Source organism: Diceros bicornis, chromosome 2 (assembly GCF_020826845.1).
Source record: "Diceros bicornis minor isolate mBicDic1 chromosome 2, mDicBic1.mat.cur, whole genome shotgun sequence".
NCBI lineage: Eukaryota > Metazoa > Chordata > Mammalia > Perissodactyla > Rhinocerotidae > Diceros > Diceros bicornis.
This window is the reverse complement of record NC_080741.1, coordinates 80,931,243-80,953,001: the sequence shown is the minus strand read 5'-3', so window position 1 is coordinate 80,953,001 and position 21,759 is coordinate 80,931,243. Positions and strand designations below refer to the sequence as shown.

At 44.1% G+C, this 21,759-nt stretch overlaps 1 protein-coding gene and 1 long non-coding RNA gene across 2 annotated transcripts in view; one reads left to right on the top strand and one right to left on the bottom strand.

Moving 5' to 3' along the window:
* The window catches only part of PDZRN3 (PDZ domain containing ring finger 3), a 230,744-nt gene that overhangs the window by 53,713 nt on the left and 155,272 nt on the right, over positions 1-21,759 (bottom strand). The window lies entirely within an intron of this gene.
* Positions 1-21,759, top strand: part of LOC131419046 (uncharacterized) — a 319,591-nt gene that overhangs the window by 292,447 nt on the left and 5,385 nt on the right. The window lies entirely within an intron of this gene.

Here is a 21,759-nt window from a genome sequence, read left to right as displayed (position 1 = left end):
CTCCAATGACTTCTCACCACACTTGGATTAAAATCAAATTCTTTAGCAGCGCCTCCAATGCCCTGTTAAATCTGGTCCTTGCGTCGATTTCTCCAGCTCCATCATCGCCACGGCTCTGGTGCTCGCCTCACTCCCACCGAGCCACGTCCTTCCTTGGGGCCCTTGCATTTGGGGTTCCCTCTGCCAGAACTGTTCCTCCCCTTCTCCTTCGTAGCCACCCAGCACCCCCATCTCAGCTCAAAGGAAGCCTCCTTAAAAAAGCCTTTGCTGGGCACCTTGTATGAATTTATCTTTCAATTCTCCAAATTACTATGTCATATCATCCCATTCATTGGCTTTGCATCACTTTTAAAAATGAGTAACCATCCTGTTCATTTATGCATATTCACTGGCTGTCTCCTTGTAGAAGAACTGCAGCTTCCCGAGGGCAGGGGCTGGGTCTGAATCTCCACCACAGTCCAGCCCCGTGAAGGTGCTCGGGAAACACGTATTCTGTGGCTGGATCAACAGATGCAGGCTGACCCAGCAGTCTCACAAACTCATAAATTCCAGTGCAAACTGGAAGGCGCCACACAGAGAGGAAAACAGTGTGCTTGGGTCCCCACGAAGGACTCATGGTTGCTTTTCCTCCCCCAGACTTGCTGACCTTTAAATTATTTTTTTTCGCAAGGTTGTGTGTTTCACAGTAGCTCTTCTCCCACTTTTTCCCGCACATGCACAAATAAATATAGAAATGGGCCCTAGCTAAATGGATAGGGAATCCATGCAAATCCTGTTACTCTCTGTTAGAAAACTTCCAAATTTCACTCACGAGCCAGGAGAGTGGCTTGTGATTTACCACATACTGCCCTGTACTTCAGAGCAGTGTGCCTCATACTTCTGGGTCTTAGGAACTCTTCACACTCTTAAAAATTGAGAACCCCAAAGGGTTGTCGTTCATGTGGGTTATATCTATCCATATTTATCATGTTAGAAACAATCAGAAATTATAAAACATTTATTCTCTAATTCATTTAAAATAAAAACAAACCTATCACATATTAATATAATATTTTTATGAAAAATTACTGTATTTTCCAAAAAAAAGAATTTTTTGAGAAGAATGGCATTATTTTACGTTTTCACAAAACTCTTTAAATGAGCTTAATTGAAGACAACCGGCGTTTCACACTTGCTTCTGTATTTAGTCACATGTGATATCATGTCATAGAGAAGCCTCTAGAAAACTCCACTATACTGTACGGTCATCAAAGAACAAGAGTGAAAGAGGGAAATAACATCTTGATATTTTTATGAAAATAGTTTTGACCTCACACATCCCCTGAAACAGTGTCGAGGACCCCCCTAGGTGCCTGGGTGGCCCTTTGAGAACTGCTACTTTAGGAGGACACACCAAGGAGCCCATCTCTAAGAGCCTCATGCTTGGGGGTGGGAGGAAGAGTGGAGAGGATACTAATTCAAATTCAACTCGCAGTTGGTTTTCCACCCTTCTGATTAATTATGTATTATTTGGAATCAACATTGCAAAACCCTCATGTACCCATTATGCCTAAAACAAGACTTACTAAAGTGATTATCTGCATTAAAAATACCCTTTACTTTGGAAAATCATCTAGTGCATGTAGAATACAGTTTCATTTTCAAATGTTGCTTTCAGAGTGTGTGTAAGAAACACACAATTGTGTAAAAGGAGGTATACCTGTACTGTGATACACACCAAGGCATTTTACACCGCAGATCCAAGAGGCACAGAAAGTCTGTTAGCGACAGGAAGTTATTTACAACAGAACTGTTTTTGAGAGAACAGCTGTCCCAGTAAAAATGAAAAACTGCTGGCCGCACAAAGGCGCACATTGTTGGACGAAGATGGCTGAACGTCCTTTTCAAGTTAGTAATCACATCATGGGAAAGTGCCTAATAAGCTCTCCAGAGCACACAGCACTCCTCTTGCGCACTCTGCACCATCAGACGCCCGCCTCTTCCCGCCTTCATGGAAATGAAAAGTACAGTGCAAAGAAGGGTCACTGAGGAATGCACACGGAGACAGACAGACAGGAGAGGAACACACAGTAAAGGCTGAAGGTGCCCAGGGAATATCCTTTATGATCATTCTTTTAACTTCCGTAAGTCATCAGGGATGCTGCAAGAGTCAGCAGACGGAGACACGGACTTAACGTTCACTTAACTGCAGAATCATCTAACTCAAGCATATTATTTTCAGCACACAGATTCAGGTCTCTATCTGTCTGATACCTGTAATAGGACCTATTTGTTTTTCCCATTGTATAATGAACACAGGTCTCATCAAACTACAGACTTTCAGTCAAACCATATGTTCCTCTGGGAAGAACCATGGCTAAAAAAGGGAAGGACAACTGGACCAAGCAGGAAACAAGTCCATATGGAGCAACGCAGTCCCTTCTGGGGACCAGTACCAGCTAGTCCTAGGCGAGGGATAAATCTTGCCTCCCCCAAGGCCCTGAGAGACCCGCCCACTGGCTCTGCCCTTCCTTGGGTACTTTTTAGCTTTCTTCTGGATCACGCTGATTCACTAACTTGGCTTCTTCCTGGTTCGAATCTCACTCTCACTTCAATTCCTACTGTACACTGTGGCTAGAATAACACACACACACACACACACACACACACACACACACACATACACACACAGAGCCAGTAAACCCACTGCTCCCAAGACACAGTCCAAGCTCCGAGCATGTGGATCTGACACCTCCCCCACCTGCCCCACCGCTGTCTTCTCTCTGTTGTGCAGAAGCACTTCCTGGGTCAGGTTCCTTCACGCCTCAACGTCTGTGCACATGCTGGACCACCCAACTCCATTGCCTTCAACGTGCTCCTTAAATCTCCCCACCTCTGCCCCAGCGACAGGGACCCTCCTCAGTGCACACTGCGCTTCTGCTGCCTCCTGATGTCACCCTTTACACTGTGTGGTCCTTTTGTGTTTGCATCTCTCTCCTCCTCATTGGAAACGGCTCTTCTGGTGCAAGGACCAGGCCTAATTCAGCGATGTATGTCCCCCCCTCCCCCCCAACCACAGACACTCAGTAAATATTCAATGAATAAATTCAGCATCTGATATTTGAGAGCCCACTCTGTACCAGGCACTTTCCTAGGTTCTGAGAATTCAACAGTGACCAAAATGGACAAAGAAGCCTGCTCTCATTTACAAGATCAAGGCCATACACCTGAAAAAAGCACTTTTTACGCCTGCTGTGGTCTGAATGTTTGTGTCCCCTCAAATTCGTATGTTGAAATCCTAATGCCCAATGTGATGGTATTAGGTGGTGGGACCTTTGGGAGATGATGAGGTCATGAGGGTGGAGCCCTCATGAATGGGATTAGTGTTCCTGTAAAACAGGCACCACAGAGCTCCCAGTCCCTTCCACCACGTGATGATACAATGCGAAGTCTGTGACCTAGAAGCAAGCCCTCACCCAACCATGCTGGCACCCTGATCTTGGACTTCCAGCCTCCAGAACTGTGAGCAATAAATTTCTGCTGTTTATAAGCCACAGAGCTTGTGATACTTTGTCACAGCGGCCCAAAGGGACTAAGACAGTACCTTTTGTAGGACAAAAACGGCTCCTACAAGCCCTCCACACCAGTCATGGCCAGAGATTCAAAATCACAATCTGTTGAAGAAACGGTTTAGTAACTTGTAGTTAACCTTCACCCTTGTCAAGGTGACTTCTCAACCACTTGTCTGAACCACATTTAGTGACTTCTTGAACTGATTCTTGAACAAGGAGTAAGAACTGCTAGAAAGCCAAGTGGGGATAAAAACCACAACACAGCAAAGGAAAAAAGCAAGATGTCAGAACACACACAAAAAAAGTAAGGCGAGCTGAAAAAATACGTAATAGCAGCTATGAGTGCAGTTTTGTTTCTGAAAAGCTACATAAGCTCAGAACATCTGCTTAGGACCTTAAATCTCACTTTTAAAAATGAAAGGATAGTCTTCCCTTGCCAAATTAATTGAGGTGCTGCTGTCTTGAGGGCATTTTCTCTGGGCTCCAGGTACCTGAGGAACACTCTGGCTGCTGGGGACTGACAGCTCGCTGTCTTCTCTTGAAGCGGTTTGGAGAGAAGGCACACGCTGAGCCCTGGGAGGGAGCAGAGTAAGAGAAGGGGGGAGGGCAGCCTGCTGCGCTCTTGCCACGGCTGCCATTCAAACACCACGGGGGCGCTCGAGCATCAGTCTCCAAGAGTTGCTCAATGAACCGAGAAACAGCTGCTGGACAAGGATGCAGCACGAGCAACGGGGATCGGTCATGGGGAGGCCGGAATACGGGCATCTATGTTGAAGGCAGCCAGTGGGAAAGGGCTCCAACAGGTCTTGACTTCAGCAGAAATTTCAAGTTTTCTGATGGGCTTGAAGCCTTGGGGACACCCACGTAGATGCTTTCATTCCTTGGCAGTGCCACAGCACGTTGTGTGTTTCTGAGGTGCCACTGCCTCTTCCTGCCATTGGCAGTAAGTACGTGCCTCCATTTCCCCAACTAGACTTGAAATTCCTTCAGGGTGGATTCCTGAATGAGTCATCTCTGTGAACCCTGAAATGCTGAGAACAATACCCAACTCCAAGGATGCCCTCACTAAATGGGATGAACCAGTGTGAGTTCCTCATGGAAGTGAGGGAGCACACTGATCCTGGCTCGGGATTTGAGGGGGCCAGAGAGGGGTGGTGGGTCAGCTCAGTCCAGCCCATCAGAACAACTTGCAGAGTGTGGGAAATTCACAGCCTCTTGGGAACTTGGTTTCCCCACCTTCCAGTGCAGCACCCCCAGAGTTGTTGGGGGTAGGGTTAATGAAATGAGATAAAGCCTGTGAAAGTTCTGGGAACACAGCCTGTAGGTATGCAATAAACCAAAAGAAAAGTGACAAACTTGGGGGACGCAAAGGCCCTTCCACCACGTTCCAGTGCAGGCTCAGCAAACTTTTACCATAGGGGCCAGATAGTGAATATTCTATATTTTGTGGGCCAAGAGGCAAAATCAAGAATACTATGTCTGAACTTATATATAACAACCATTTAAAAATGTAAAAACATTCTTAGTTTACAGGCTGTACCAAAACAGGCTGCGGGCTGGGTTTGGCCTGCAGACCCACAATTTGCCAACCAGGCTATCATACACTGAGCAGAGTCTTTTTTTGTTTTTTTTTGTGAGGAAGATCATCCCTGAGCTAACATCCATGCTAATCCTCCTCTTTTTGCTGAGGAAGACCAGCTCTGAGCTAACATCTATTACCAATCCTCCTCCTCCCCGCCCCCCCCAGCCCCCCTAGATAGTTGTACGTCATAGTTGCACGTCCTTCTAGTTGCTGTATGTGGGACATGGCCTCAGCATGGCTAGAGAAGCAGTGCCTCGGTGCGCGCCCGGGATCCAAACCCGGGCCGCCAGTAGCGGAGTGCGCGCACTTAACCGCTAAGCCACAGGGCCGGCCCCTGAGCAGCGTCCTTTGATACTCAGTGACAACGCAATCAGATGGTGACCCCTCTCATCCCTATTTTATGCAGGAGAAACTAAGGCTCAGGCAGGCAAAGTAATCTACCCAAGAGCACACTGCCAGCGAATGGCACAGATGAGATCGGAATTCAGACCGGGTAACCACAAAGCGAGTGAGCTGCTGTGTGTCCGTTTGTTTGCTAAGACCTCACACTTTCATTAGGAACACTGGTGCATGAAAACAGGCTTTAAAAGCTGGCTCCTTGTTGGGAAATGGCAGCAGCTGCTAAAGAAAACAACCTAAGAAACACAATGTACACATGATCCTGATCAACATGCAACGTCCGTCAGTAATTGGCCTGCTGCACAGGACAAGGCATGGCTTGCTGAAACGGGGATGTGTTCCTATCTCACTCTGGATATTCTTTTTCTTTTTCATATTTACAGCCACCCACCAGCCTGCCTCCAGGCGTCCCTGCCGAGTCTGGGGGATTTGAAGCATCTCACATCCCCCCGTAACCTCTGCCCACGTAAATGTGATGAACACATCAGAGGCTTCATTCTGAACAGCAGGTAAAAGTGACAAATATTGTAGTTCCATGACCTCAGCCAGGCTCCCAGCAACTTTGGGGGTTATCTCCGAGTTGCCGGGAACCTTGTGGGTCTGCTCCAACCACTGGACGTGGGATTCCACCTGACAGCAGGAAAGAAAATTCGAGGAGTCCAGGTGGGAGAGATGGGAGAACAGGAGATGTGACAAAGAGAGACATGTGAATCCGGAGACCAAGGAGAAGAGGAAGATGACTGGGGCGGGCATCAGGACAGGATCTGGGGAATTAAAATGGGGCCATGTACATCTTCAATGTCCCTGATGGCTTAAGCCAGGCTTAGCTGTGAGGAGCGAGAAGAAAAGCAAGCACCAGCACATAACAGCCAGGATGAAGAAAACTCGGGAAGATCTGGAACTGGAGCTGAGGGACACGTGAAAACGGCACCAATCATGTTATCATGGATTCAGGGAAATGACGAGAACAACAGGCCAGAAAAAAATGTATGTACAGGGACAACTGAATATTACAAAACCTTAGAGGGACTGAGGAGGAGATGTAATCTCATCTCATCAAGTTAAAATTAAGCTAGAGATCACAAACTGTATGCTGGACCAGTGCAGCATCTTCAAAATTTTGTATTAGGTACGAATTTAATAAACTAGGAGCTTTCACCTAAAATGTACAGATTTTTTTTTTTTTTTTTAACATCTTTTGCTAAATTCCCACGATCTGGCATACGGGGCCTTGCATTGCTATGTGACAAACATAAGCAGGTGCAGAGTAAAGGCTGTCCCCTTGAGATGGGGGATGTAGTGTCCTTACTGGCCAGTGTAAGCTAGAGTACACCACGGCACCCAGGTCCCTGTGGTGTTGGTTATATATTAAAATATGAAATATGCGAGTCTCGGTGTAAGACCACAGGAGATGACAGGCCAGGCTTCTCAAGCCCGCCTCCACCCGTGGGGAGGCAGTGCCCATCAAGGCTGGGTCTCCCGTGAGCTCATTCCATGAGGGGGCGTGGGAACCAGGCTGCTCCCAGCTCACCAGCTCCAGCCCAGGGGTGGTAGAAGGAGAGCAGCAGTGGGAGTCAGTGCCATCAGTGGAAATAAAAGCCTCACTTCATACTTTCACGTACTGATTCACACCTCCTTATTAATCACCTACTGTGAGCCAGACACTGTTGTTTAGTGATCAACAAGACACACAAAATCCCTGCCCTCATGCAATAGCCACCCTGCATCTGACCTGTGGCCACCCAGGACTACCACTGCTCTGGCTAAGTTCACTGATGGCTTCCTAGTTGTCAAACTCCAACAGTCCCTGAGTCCTTGGCCTGGGTAACTTTTCTGCAGCATCACTCCACTTGTGGTCTTCCCATGTCTGCATTTGTGCATTCCAAACTTCCAGCCATAGGGAACTGCCATGATTTTTGATGTATGGCTTCAACACTATTTACTTGATATTTTTCTTTAAAGCTACTCACTTGGTTTTATTTAAATAAATGTATTTTAAAAGGTAATTTAATCCTTACTGTAAATAGGAAATCATTATCACTTGCTAGGTATAGAAAATTACTATAAAAATAATCACATGAATTTCAAAATAAAATAAGGGTTTATTCCCATACTATGTAAGTTCTTCTGATACCCTATCACGTTTAACATATTGTTTGGAGTGAACATCCACTTGGCACTGAATTTCAGCCTCACCGCGACCTTGCCAACACCTGACTTGCAGCCTTCTCTATCTCCCCCTACCCCTCCTTTCTGATGGACATCCCCAATCCCTTCACTCCATTACACTTTTATTGAGCCTACTAGCACTAACTGGAATACCCTCTGCACACTCCTTTGCTTGTTGAAATTTGAACTCCATCCTTCCAATCCCATAATATCGAAGCCAACCCCAATTTCACCCGTCAGAATTCATCTCTAGTTCCTAGGTGCTCCGCCAGAGCATGTGCTATAATCTGCACTGTGCTAGCTTTTTGGGGACATGCCTGTCTCCCCAACCATTCAACTCAAGCTGGCAAACGTTATGCTAAGTGCTTGGGACAGAATGGTGACCCTGACCAGCTTCTTCATTCTCAGAGGAAAGCTACAAGTTCCTGAAGACAGAAACCCCACAGGGTTTATGACCAATAAATAGCTTCATTACAGTGATTAATCAATAAGCAAGTATTTACTGAGCATCTGTGCTACACATCGTACCAGGAACACAGAAAAATTGTAAAACCTTGTCTCTGTACTCAGGGAGCTTAACAACCTCTTCTGGGAGATAGGACTGAATTGTAAAGGGGGGAAAGGGGAAGTCAGCACTGCGGAGAGCAGAGGTAGAGGCGAGTGAGGAAGAGGCCTCCTAATAAACTCAAAGAGATAACTACAACAAAGCTCCTTGGGGCCATGAAGTGATTACTTCAGCCTCTATGGAGCAGGCGTGATTTGAGCTGGTTGTTGAAGATGGAAGGAATTTAGACATACGGGGGAAAGAATCCAGGTGGAGCCACATGTGAGGAAAAGCCCGAGGGACAACTTCTCGACTGGAGATGAAGCTGGGAACCTGGGCTGCAGTGCCCAGGAAAGGTAAGCCCACGGTCTTGAAGCCAGATGAATGACAGGACAGAAGGGATGTCTGAGAAAGTGGCCTGGGATTGGTGTGTCTGCTCGTGTGAAGGGGGAAGGTATAACATGGCGAGGGGGTGACAGTAGGGTAGAGGCAAGGAGTGGAGAGAAGGAGCCCAAGTCCAAACTCAGAACTGGGCATCCCAATCGGCAAATGACTTTGGTGGATGTTCAGGCTGAATGACAGCCACGAGTGGATCTGGAAAATGCAGCTTGTCTTTTTCATTCTTGGCCAGATTCTAGGATTCAGGACATGCCCCTGTAGTAGACTGTCCTTTCCCATAGCGCGTAATTAAGCCATGGGCTACTGGACTGCTCACATTGGAAGGAGCTTGGAGGACAGGAGGAGCATGAGCTGGATGGACGGCTTAGGCACTAAGGGGAAGCTAGTTCAATATTTTAAAATCACTCTGAACATAAACAAGTTGTTGTGATGAAGAGACTTACTTGAGGAAAAGAAAAAAACCACTGCAAAGTGAGGCTTCCTAATTCACCGGTACCTATAAGGCTCATGCGCTATCAAGTCTGAAATTACTTATCAACCTTCTATCCTGGATTTACTTTCTATCTAAAACAGCACTTCAGAGAATAAATAAGTAAACACTATTATGACCAATGGTTTGTGTTAAGAGAAAAATGTTCTCACAAACGGTAATACTAATTTTTTAACATTCTCTGGGAAAATACAACAACTCGATATACTTGAGACCCGGCTAAGAACTACTGACATTGTCTTTAATCTATAAAACTGATAGATGTGTGCTCAAAAGCTAATCCAGCTCCCTCTAATACAAATGGGGGGAAGTAAAACACTAGATCACAGGCTGCCCTCATGCTTCGGCTTCCGGTCTTATGGGCAGAGCCCAAGGGCAGGGAAAATTGAAGTGATTTAAAATAGGATATATCTGATATTAGTGGGCTTGCTGAAGCAAAACAGTAATATCGGAGACACACAAAGGTGTAAACCCATTAAGGTGCATCCAAATGTGCTGATGCCTGGACCTCAGCATCTTTCAGGTGATCCGCCCACGGGAGAGGCAGATGCGTGCTGGGGAATATCAACAAGAAAGCCGCCAAGTGGGTGCTCTGAAACCACAATTTATTTTATGGGATGAACTGAGGAGCGCTAACAGCTTCTTGCACTCTACACCTTTCACTGCAGAGGTGTCCCCATCAGCACTCTGAGTTCTGCCCAACACTCTTTTGTGCCGATCTGCCACGACCTACTTTAGGGCAAGGCATTTTATTACAGAAAAAGGAACAAATACACGGTTACGTAGACAGCGAGCATTTCTTCAAAGCTTTATGTAGACAAAGCATTCCAGTGAGTGAAGCTGGAGGATACCAGGCTGCTTCTGGTGACACGAAACCTCTCTGACTTTAGGAAGAAGGGTTATCCAGAGTGCACAGAAGAATGGAGGGTCAAGCACCTCTTCTGCTCAGCTCCTTGTTGAAAATACTGAATTGTACTGCATCACGCCAGTCAGCTTTATTTGTCTTGCCCTCTTGAGTTGTGTCTTCAGTGTTCCCCAGGTCAACAGTGCCAGGCGGGGCTGCCTCCCAGTCCCCGCCTTCTCTCACTTTGTTTATTCCCAGCTTGCTCCAGCTCTCTGGTGACAGAAAACAGTACGGAAGGATTCCTGACTGATTCAGACTGATGTGGGCCGAACCTTCATGGTTTCTTGCCAATCTCTTGAAGATACACATATTTCTGCAATCCCTATATTTGTTTCTCTGTTGACTTCCGCTCCCCTAGTTTATACAAGAAATGGAGGCCCCTCTCCCTCTGAACTCAGGCTCTCTGTACTTACAGCAGTGGTCTCCCAGACTATCATCCCTCTCACTGTGCTATCTATCCTAGCCCCCTGCTGCCCCTCCCCAGGCCTACAGAGGATTCCCCAGCCTGAAGACTCTCAAGCCTGCCATCCCCCAATCTATCCTTCTCCTTCCATTCACTGCCATACTTCTTGATAGAGGATCTACATGTACCGTCTCTTCTTTCTCACCTCAACACTATATGGTTTTGAGGGTTTCTCCTCAACCCTTCCTCCCACAACCAAACATACTCCACTAAAACCATCCCATCTAGGGTGACAATGACCTCTCACCTGTCACAGCCAAGAGCCTTTTGTAAGTCCTTAATTCAAACTAAGTAGGAGGACAGAGAGATCCATAGTCTAAGCTTCACTTCCATCAACTTGAGCGATAATTAAGTTGTACTCCAAAAAGACTAGGGGCCTGTGGCCAAGATCATCCAGCTACTTAGTGGCAGAACTGAGATGTGGCCCCAGCCTTCTGGCTGCCATGTTAATGTTCTTTTTCCTAAATGTTACCACCTGCCCTCTAAGGTCTGACCCTGTTGATCATCCTCTCCTTCTTAACTCCTCCTTAGTCTTTCTGATAGTATATATTCCTGATCTCCAGGGATCCCTCTGGTGACTCGTGCTGGTTTCTCTTCTTCCTCATACCTTCTAAATGAACGTGGATACCCTCCAAATGTCATAGCCTTCCCAGTAGTAAGCAGAATATTTAGCAAAGATATTCATTTCCCCCTTCCTGCTTCTCTTCTGTCTTTATGTAGATGAGAGTTCAACATATTAGAAATGCCTTCTGACACGTAAAATTATCCTTCCCTTTCATCACCCACAAATAAGCACCTACCATGAGAGAGTCAACAGAATGGAGTGATGAGTCAGGGATCTGGGCTCAGACTGTCTAATTTCAAATCCCAGCTCAGCCTCTTTAGCACATGACATTGGGACTTGCCAAGTTTCTTCCTAGGTCTCCATTTCCTCATCTAACCACATAGGATTGTTGTGAAGACTAATGGGAAAGCTTTTTTGAATTACTCAGTCGAGTGACTGGCTCAACAGCATTCATGGAAACGCTCAGCAGATTTTGTTTTTTTCTTTTTACTTAAATTTTCATTATTAATGTCTGCCAGATACGATGCTAAGCCCTGGTTCCTTCTCTGGAGTAGCTCAGCACCTGTAAGGCCCACAATGGCGCAATCAACTTTAGATGTGCTATGACAGACGTATGCAGAGGTAGTGTAGGGAGAAAGGAGTGAAGAGTTCATTTTACTTAGCACGTCAGAAAAAACTTCACTTGAAGAGTTGAGCATTGATCTAAATCTTGTTTTCCCTCCTGGGAATTAAGCACCTTCATGGACCACATGCAAACTTTATGTAAAAGGAAGCTTTTACATGAAAGGGCAATATCGTGGTAAGGAAAAAAACCCAAAACATTTAGAACAGAATTACTCAGACTTTGGGGTGCATCAGAATCTCCCCTCCTGGGGGGTGAGGTGTTGGCATCTGTTAAATGCAGGTTCCTAAGCTCCACCCGAAGAGGCAACCATTCAGTAGGCCTGGGCACCCTTGTTTTTCATGCAGGTGGTCCATGAATCGTACGATGAGTATCCTGATTGTGAGGAAGAATGGATGTGATGATGGAGATGAACCAAAGTAACTTCTAATGATCATTACACGCCTGCTCTTGTCTCTTCCTAGGAGTGACCTCTGTGGCTTGGGTGGCAAATATGCTTCTGGATTCAGAAGGAAAAAGCTGCATTTTGCAAATGTCATCGTGTAGTAAACAGTTACCTACTTTGTTTGAGGAAGCTCTCCCTGTGGCCTTCCACTCCTGCCTGGTCTCTTCTCCAGAAGGAAACAAGTTCACGTTTCCCCACTGAATTCTAGTTACCAGTGGTGGGCAAGATACACAGGCCAAAATAATTCACAGCCACCCCCTGTAGGCATTCACGATATCTAACACGTCAAGCCAGAGGAGCCCTGGAAACACCTGGTAGGATACATCCACACCTGCAGAACCAAAATCAGAACAATCACCTTCATATTTAAAACTAATCACCATGACTGCCACTACCAGCTTCCAGTGCTATTAAGAACCTTCGCTTTCTCGCTGCAATGTGCTGTGTGGTGTGGCTGGGGTCATAAGGATGATTTTCATGGGCCTTTGAACCTCCAATTCTTGTACGTTTCTTTGAGTTTCATTTGAAGCCCGGTGGTTGAAAGACACGGGGAAGAAATCACGGATAATTAAAGCTTAAAATATTCTCATTTCATAGTGGGGCTAACAGGTGAAACTACAAGTAATGATGTAATCCAACTTGTCAGAAAGGAAAATGAAAAGAGGAGACAGAAGGCAGGACAGAGCCTTGGGACTCGCATGCCATGTCATCTTCTAATTAACTAACTGATCCTTTAAACTGTCAAACTCGGAGAGGAACTCCATGGCCTGGTGTCTGATTAATATTCATATCTGGGCACTGGATGCTCTGATTGAGGTCCCAGTGGTTGTAGTTAAACATCAGTCTTTAAAAAAGACAGAGAGAAATAAAAACCTGCCTGGCCAGCCAAAGTCTCCAGGTTTTACATTCATAGGGAAATGAGAGCAGGCCACCCCGAAGTCCATAATCCACAGCGAGAGCAAATCCTCCACGGATGCATATTGATTTCTGAATCATGATGAGGACTTGTATATTGAAAAAATAATTATTTTGCTTCTTTCTACTGGCAGCCTCATTGTTAATCGCACCCCGTGCCTCACTGTTAAAGAAGCGAAGTGTAAAACTATAGAGCATTCCGTAACATAATCAAGATTTAATTCCAAACAAAAATAAGTGAATATGTAATTTAATCGAAGCAAGCTAGAATCGATCATTTAGCTCAACTATAGTAAGTGGCAACCTGGACTTTTACTCTTATGGCACAGGCTGCAAAAGAATATGTTCCCTCCCCTATACTGCCTTCCCTTGACTACAACATGTTTTGGTCCAGGGTGTCAGAAGTGCCTGTTCTCTCTCCCAGCCGTCAACAGTCTCGCAGGTCACCCTGTGGGTTGCTTCTCTGGAAGACAGTGACACGAGGATGGGCCCTTCAGAGGCACGAGACCGACCAGGCACTTTCCTTCATTCTCAGTTCACATTTTATTAATTAAAGACCTTCAAAGGAAGAAAATAATTCAATCCAGTTCCACTATGAGTTCTAACAACATTGGCTTTTAGAAAATATTTCCCAAGTTATCATTTGAGCCTTACTTCTCATGGTGTAAGTCCACCTACATTACTCTATCCTGGAGTGAGATGCCACATATCCCGAAAACCTTCTCCATACCAATTCTTCTTTATCCTATAGAGCTTATTAAACATTCTCAAGCCCTTGCTAAACTTACCACTAAGCTATTTCAACTCATATTAAAAATGGGTGACACTGCTAATGAATGCACAGATTGGGATCATAATTCACATGCACACTGAATACAAATGGTGTGGAACAGCTAGACTCAAGCTGACCAATTCAACCAACAGATACTGAGGCCTACCATGTAATCAGATATATTAATAAATCACAGTTAATTTCCTTTTTTTTGAAGCTGGGGAGAGGACATACCACACATACTAATCAATACATTTTTAATAAAGGAATAGCCTACTCATAATAAATAAGTATATACATTCCAAAGGACTTGTAGGATTTTGCAGATTGAGGAGAAACTCATGTTGGTTCAGGGTACAAGTTTAAATTCCAGAAGGCATTTATGTACTTCTGTTACCTAGACTAGGAGAAGGATAAAAAGCCATCCAACAGCACCAAGATTATTCTGGCTGGGGCATGCCCACCTGTCAAAGATCAGAACTAAAGGACTAAAGAGGAAAGACTGGCTGATGCCACCCATTAGGAGCCTTAGTTCTCTTAGCCCCTCTGGATGAGACCATCATGATTCACGGTCAAAATCGTTCTTCCCCCTGATAATTATTTCTAGGATGACTTGGAACATTTCTCATGCTCTTAAAAAAAACCTGACACACTCCAACTTCACACCCGCCCACCTCTACTTGGAGTTAGGCCGTCGGGGAGACCTACCGTCAAGCCCGACCTGTGAACTCCACGTTGGGAGGAACCCACGACCACGGCAGGGAGAGACTTGACGTCTCACTTCAGGAGCCAATGCACATGTCAACGCACTGCTTGCCAGATGATGGCCTGCGCTGTGTTCCTCAGAGCTGCAAATACTTCTTGGGGTGGGGAGCAGACTCCAGGGACACCGAAACTGGCTCAAACCACAGGCAATAAAGTAATTACTGGTGTCATTCAGGGCAAGCGCAGTAAAAAATAATTGCTCTCAAATTTTTACTGCTAATGAATGATTGGTACAGTCAATATTTGTGTTGTTAGGAGTGGATATGTGTGTGTGTGCGAGAGAGGAGGAGGGAGAGAGGGAGAGGGGGAGAGGGAGAGGGAGAGCGAGAGGGACCAAGAGGAAGAGAGTCTTTGGATGCAAATACCCAAACCAGTCTATCAGCCTGGGTAACAACTCTGAACCACCAGACCACAAATGCTGAATATGTTGACTTTAAATGTCTACAGGGAACATAGGCCATGGATCAAAGAACACACTGATTAATCCAACAGAGACCAAAGTCTGTCACTTTGGTCATGGTGCAAAGATGCGCCAAACAGGGTCACTAAAAAGAGTAAATAAATGGGAGAAAAATATCAAAGCAAGATTGGTTTCAAAGAGGGGCTGAGCTGCTGACCACGTGTCTAAATGCGACTTGACTTGATTAGGTAAATATCTTTCCTTCTCCAGCACATCTGCCCACTTGTGTGAAAGCAGTGCTTCCCTTTTCTTAAAACAACTCCCAGCTTGCTGACACCAGGTAGCTCTCCCTCACACCGTAATCCACTCCACATTACATTAGGTCATCAGCTGAATCCCACAGACACTCTAGCTTCTCATCACACACACAGCCCTATAAACACAGATGTAAAGATAACTCTGCTCATGTTGTATACTGGGAAGTCAGTTCTCATAAGTAATAGGAATCCATTGCTAGCATGAACAGTGAACACAGAGAGAAAATTGTGAGAGCCAAACACAACTGGAAATAAGCTGCCATGTCTTTATGGGCCAGTTAGCTTGGCTGGTTAGGACACGGATGCAGCTGAGGCCGCGGTGGTAAGCCTGATTCCCTTGTGAAGAGGACAAATGGCCTCATGGCTACAGAATGAATCCTTAATCTCTACCCATTATCCCACAAATACACACTCTTGGGGTGGGGGTGGGGCACACAGCTAAAACAAAGACATAGTCAATATGGTAGGTTAGCAGCGGGGTCCTCAGTAGAGGTGGGGTGGGACGGGTGGATTTAAACTTGAGCAACAAATACATTTCTTTTCTCTGCCACCAACATGATGACAATCATTTGTTATTTTCTCCCAAGAAACCACAAAATATCTGCCACACAGTTCTCCAAAACTAAAATTACCCAATACACTTTGGGTAATTTTATTTAAATGTGCTTCTCTCTAATTTCACTGAGGGCAGAGCCAGGTGCTGGGAACTCTATGCTCATAGGGAACAAAATCTAAGGTCAAGTCAGCCCTGGCTGGGACAGGCTTCTAGGAGCATCCCACCACCATCCCAACTGGTGTTACCATTCATGCATTGATTTAATACTTGGAATTCCAAAGCATAGGCATTTCCTTTCAGCTCTCTTTGTGGGGCACCATATTTTACTTGGTTTCAAGTTTTGATTTACCCCAATGCTCACAAACCAGGCTAACATTTTACTAAAAGGATACGGTTGAATAATTTTATAAGTTATTCATGAGGTAACAACTGGTGGCGACAAAGCAAGCTTTCCAAAGGAAATTCTTTTTAACTGGCCACATATCTGTTTTTTTGGAAGTCCACTGCAGTCGTCCTTAACGTGTTCTTCTGCATAATTCATTGAGCAGCTGTCAAACATGCATGTTCTCCTGTCTCATATCTGACATTTGTACAGCAAGAAATGCCATTGGAATGGGCTACGAACAGACACTCTGAGACGGAATAAATGAAAGAAAAGGAGTACGATGAGAGAAAACAGTTGGGAGAAAGTATGCTACACCCTTCTCCAGCAGGCAGGCCTATGAACCATGTCACTGTTAATTCTTGAACAGTCCACAGAAACCGACTTACTTCACAGAAACACTTCACAACAGCTGTTAGGCTTTTTTTAAAAGCACGATAATTTCAACGTATGTAAGTCGTTTTCTTCATGCTTTACTATATATATATATAAATCTACATATAATTTTATATAATCTATAATGATTTTATAAATTCAACAATGTTGATATTATAATGAAAAATATAGTTTGAAAAACTCTCTTACATTTCTCTGAAGAGAATGCCTAATTCCCACAAGTGGGCCAAATAACGCAAATCTTGAAAACCTCACACGCACAGACAATAGATCTCCATGTTAACCCACCAAGCATTGTTACTAAGCTAACATATTCATTCTTTTTGATCTCTTTCCATTTCCTGCACTGTATTTAGTGCCTCTAATCCTTGTCCAACATCAACAGGTCATTCACAGAGGGTCAGTGTTGGCCAAGATAAATAACCATTATAAAACCTCGAGCATGGTTTAAATCAACAACCAAAGTGGCCTACACTGTTTAAAGAATAAATTCCAAATATTTTCATGGCAGACGGTAACCAAGGCCTCTGAAAAGTACAGGTACAAATTATAGTTAAATAACCAGATCACGGCAAGCTATTCTAGCACAAGGTTCCCCATTTTTACAAATACAGATGACAGTGCCCCTTGGGCAGGACGGTAAGCCTGGGCTTCACACCACAGGCAGGTATGTTTCAGAAGAGTTTCAGACACATGGCTGAAATTACCACTAGGTATACAAATGCAAGTGTTCTCAGTCAAATCTACAAGAGCCAGAGAAGGAGAGAGCCCAGAGAAACTCAGAGCAGGAAGACGCAGTGAATCTCTTAGTCTCTAGCTGCCTCTCGCCCCCACCCCGCTAAAGGCCATTAGCAATGATCCCCTTACCCTCACCTCAGCAGGGTGATACATTGCAACATCTGTGTGTCTCTAAACAAACTCTCCCTGGAAAGAGGTAATTGAACAGAATAGCCCAAGAGTTACTGATATCTAGCTTCGAGAAGGACACCATGTATCTTGACTCCAGGTCTACTTCTGTTTGCTTTGCCTACCTTGTTACTGGAATTAATCTGCATTATCTAAGAACACAGTCATTACGGGTGGAGCAGTATCTATAAATGCTAAGGACCAAGCAGGCCAAGAATAATATTGACCATGACCATGATGAAGATGACTACAACATGGTGCTGATTGAGAAATAGGAGATTCTAGAATAAGCATGAACAGTGTGGCATTATTTTACACATAACTAAATAGGCGGAAAAAAAAATGCATGAATAAATAAATGAATACATAACATCCAGAGGATGTTTACTCAAATCTCATCTCTGTGTACTGGGATATCAATCAATTTTAAGTCTCTTCATTATTATTATTATTAAAATGTTATATGTTTTTTGCATTGATGTTTTGGTCTGATTGACTTATCATTCCTAGGAAATATGTCTTGAATTTCTACACTCTCTCAGTGCACTGGCTGATGTCTCCTCGAGTTCCATCCAATTTTGCACCTCCTGTTTCAAGCTGTTTGTTAGTAGTGTACATATCTTCCTGGTGAATTGAACTCTTATCATTTGGGAGTTCCCCTCCCAGTTCTCACAATAAGTTTAAGTTTTTATAACTGGGAAAAGAAGCTGTTTTCGTGAAGAAAGAATCACCAGGAGTAACGACCAAAGACTATCATCACTGATATGCTTGAAGCATTACTCTGCATTATTTAATTTAATCCTTACAATAACCCCATGAGGTAAAAACTCTTGCCTAGAATATTCTTTCCAGTTTGTAGACACGAAAAGTGAGGTTGACAAGGCTAGGTAACCTACTCAGAATCACACACTAAGTGCTGGAACCAGAACTCAACCTCAGTTGATCCAACCATAGAGCTTGATCTCTTAACGATTACGTGATGCTGTGTTGACATTAAGAAATGGCTACAGCACTATCCCCACACTTGTAAAGAAAGACATTCCAGATCCAGAAAGTCCAGACATTGGCCAGTATGTGCCACGTATAGAATCTACTTTCTTAGCCTGTAGAGGCTCTCAGTAGCAAGTCATATATGATCTCTGAGCTTCTATTTTTCTCACTTGCAAAACAGATATTATAATAAATCTTGTTCTAAGGATGAAAAAGCCGTATTCGTTTCCAAAATGCTCTGAGAGGGTGGGATGTAATATGCCAGTTTAAACAATGATGGATCATTTTTATCTAGCATTGAGGAAATAAAAGCATAAAACTGCATTTAGGTTTTTCAAACACACATTCAGCTAAGTCAAAACGTACATTTTCTTCACTTTCTTCACTAGGCCAACTGTCCTCCTCTGACCCCATGCTAATTTTTCCTGATGATATCTGAACAGAACATGCTGATTTGGGTAATTCCACATCCATGCACAAAAATAATCGATGACATCAGCATAGTTATGGGAATTAGACTTATTAGTTAATTACAGAACCAGCAGAGGGAGCACAAACCCTGCATAAATAATCACCATTTCTTCTGAGATTCTTAAAAAACAGCAGTAACAGTGGTAGGGAGAAATACATTTAAAACTAAATTACCAGTAGCCAGGAGATGGTCTTTGCTCTCTTGGAACAGTGTTAGGGTAAAACTCCAATACACTGTCCATAAGTCTAGTATAAATGTTAGCTTCTTGGATATCTAAGAGAAAGAATGTGTGTGTGTGTGTGTGCCCGCGCGCCCCTTCCCCTTGGTGTCATGGTGACACCCTCCCTACTGGCAGAGTAATTAAGGTCAGATGGTGAGACTTGCCTCGAGTTGGCAAATGTTTACTTATTCACCCTGATATCAGAGCGGCTTTCATTTCAGCTTTGCTCACCCTAACAAAGTCCTGAGTGAACAGACCAAACTTATTCTTCTAAGATGCAATCAAGGTTTACATTTATGGTTGAGTAAAGATGTGACACAAGTAAAACAAAATAATGTCTATTGGTAAAAAAAAAACAAAAAGAGAGAGAGAGAATCATATTTTTAAAAAACTATCTGCCATAAGTACTGCTGGCATTTTAAATAAATGGTCATATTTTCGAATTTGAACCAGATGACACTGATCTTTTTTGCTGGAAGAACAAATTACTGATAGATAGTAAAGAGACATAGGCCTCCAACCAAAATAACACCTTGATGTATAAATGGAAGTTAAGAGAAAGGGCATCCATTTATCCATGCTTTGACAGGTTAGGCCAATTGCTTTAAAGACAGCTATAACCACCATACCACCACCACCAGCAAGATGCAAAACTTAGCCACAGAGATGAATAAGATAATAAAAGACTTGATTTCTGTGCTAAGAATTTCTTCTGTGAATTTTGAGAGGATGGTCTCCACCCACTTGAAGTGGGAAAATTAAAAATGAAATCATGGTACTTATATACTAACATTTAAATTATATGCATCCTGATAGTACACTAAAACAAAATGTTTATTTTGAAAATGTCTCTTGTTGGGGGGTGGGATGGGGGAGAAATTTCAGCCTTAGTTCCAATTTAGAGAATTATCAAGGCTCAAGAAGAGAGGAATGGTGTTGTTGGTGAAGAAATGGTATGTGTTGGGTGAAGAAAGGCCCCAGTACATTTTTGTCTGGCTCTAACTACAACAAATTCAGGGGACGTTGGGGACAGCCATATTGCTGAGCGCCTGCTGTTGCCATGTCCCCTCTGGGCTCCTGCGGAGCTCTTCTTCCACACCGGGCCCCTACCCTATGGCAGTGTTTCCGGTCATCCTGCTAACCCAGTGCCTGCCATCCCAGGGATGTGGAATAGGAGAGCCAGAAGCAGTTCCGCCATGGAAACTTGAGACGCACTCTGGTGCAGAGCCCTGGAGTTGGGTTATCTATGGGGAAAAACGTGCTCTGCCCTTGCTTTTTATCCTTTTTCTCCCTTGAAGGACCCTGAACACAGTGGACCCTCCAAATAGGGCTCTCATCCATTGGCTGCAGTTTACTTTGGGGTGGCTTTGCTTTCTTTACTGACATGATCAGATAACAGGAGGCACCAGGGTTGTCTAGCGGGTGGGCTCACGGCTGGTGCCCAGTAGGTGCCCATAATGGCTGTTAATTGACCACTCCCAAATCTGATGTCAACACCTCTCTTTCAGAGACTGGCCACCTCTGAGTGGTGGTTTCTTTCACTGCTCTGAAAAAATCCAAATGAGTTTATCTTACAGGCTCAGGTAACTCCCTGTGAATGGGTCCCATGCCTCAGTGCAGATATTTTTAAATCTTTTTTCCATTTAAAGTAATTTTCTTTCAACGTTTGTGCTTATTTGAGGCTTTAATGGCAAACTAGGATTTACTGAACATCTATCATATACTAGCACAGTGCTAGAAGCCTTAGCTACATAATCTCACTTAGTCCTCTAAGTAACTTTACGAGTTAAGCACTTTCTTTTATTCCTAGTTCATAGATGGGGAACAGTTAAACGAATTGCCCAGGGTCACCCCACTACTATGTGGTGGTGAGGAACCACATCCAGATGTCTGTCTGTGGAAGTCCATCCTTGCCCTCTCCACGAGAGCTCAGTGCACTTCCCATTTCAAGTAAAGAAAGGCAGATGACAACGTGTATGTATGGGAGACAGTAGACTGCACTATTGTTAGAATTCTCATACATACATTGTTGGTGTTTTCTTGTTGCTATTGTTTCAGGCAACTAAAAGTTTGTCAGTTTTGAGAATTAACAGCAAAAGAAAATGAGCAAAAGAATCCTGTCGCTGAAAAAATAGGTGAGAGAATGAAGACTGGGAAAACAACGATCTACGCTAACATCCTCCCAGGATCCTCAGGGCCCGAGTTATGAGTTGTGTCCTCCACAGGAATGAGCTTTCTTTTCCATCTCGATGTCTGAACGTCATTACTAACCCAATCAGCAAGGCAACTAGCCTCTCATCTGTCGGAGTCATTAAGACCAAAATAAACAGGACCAATGGTCTGAGGCCTCGAATCCAGATTCATCTTGACAATCCACTGGAAACTATAGGTTTCTTATGAATTAAGAAATTTTTTAATGCTCCTCAGGGAGCATATTATATATCTGGCAGGTGTAACCCAATCATTTTCTTTATTTATGATGTCACATTTTCTAAACAAAGAGTTTTACCATTGAATGTGATATAAGTGTACTCT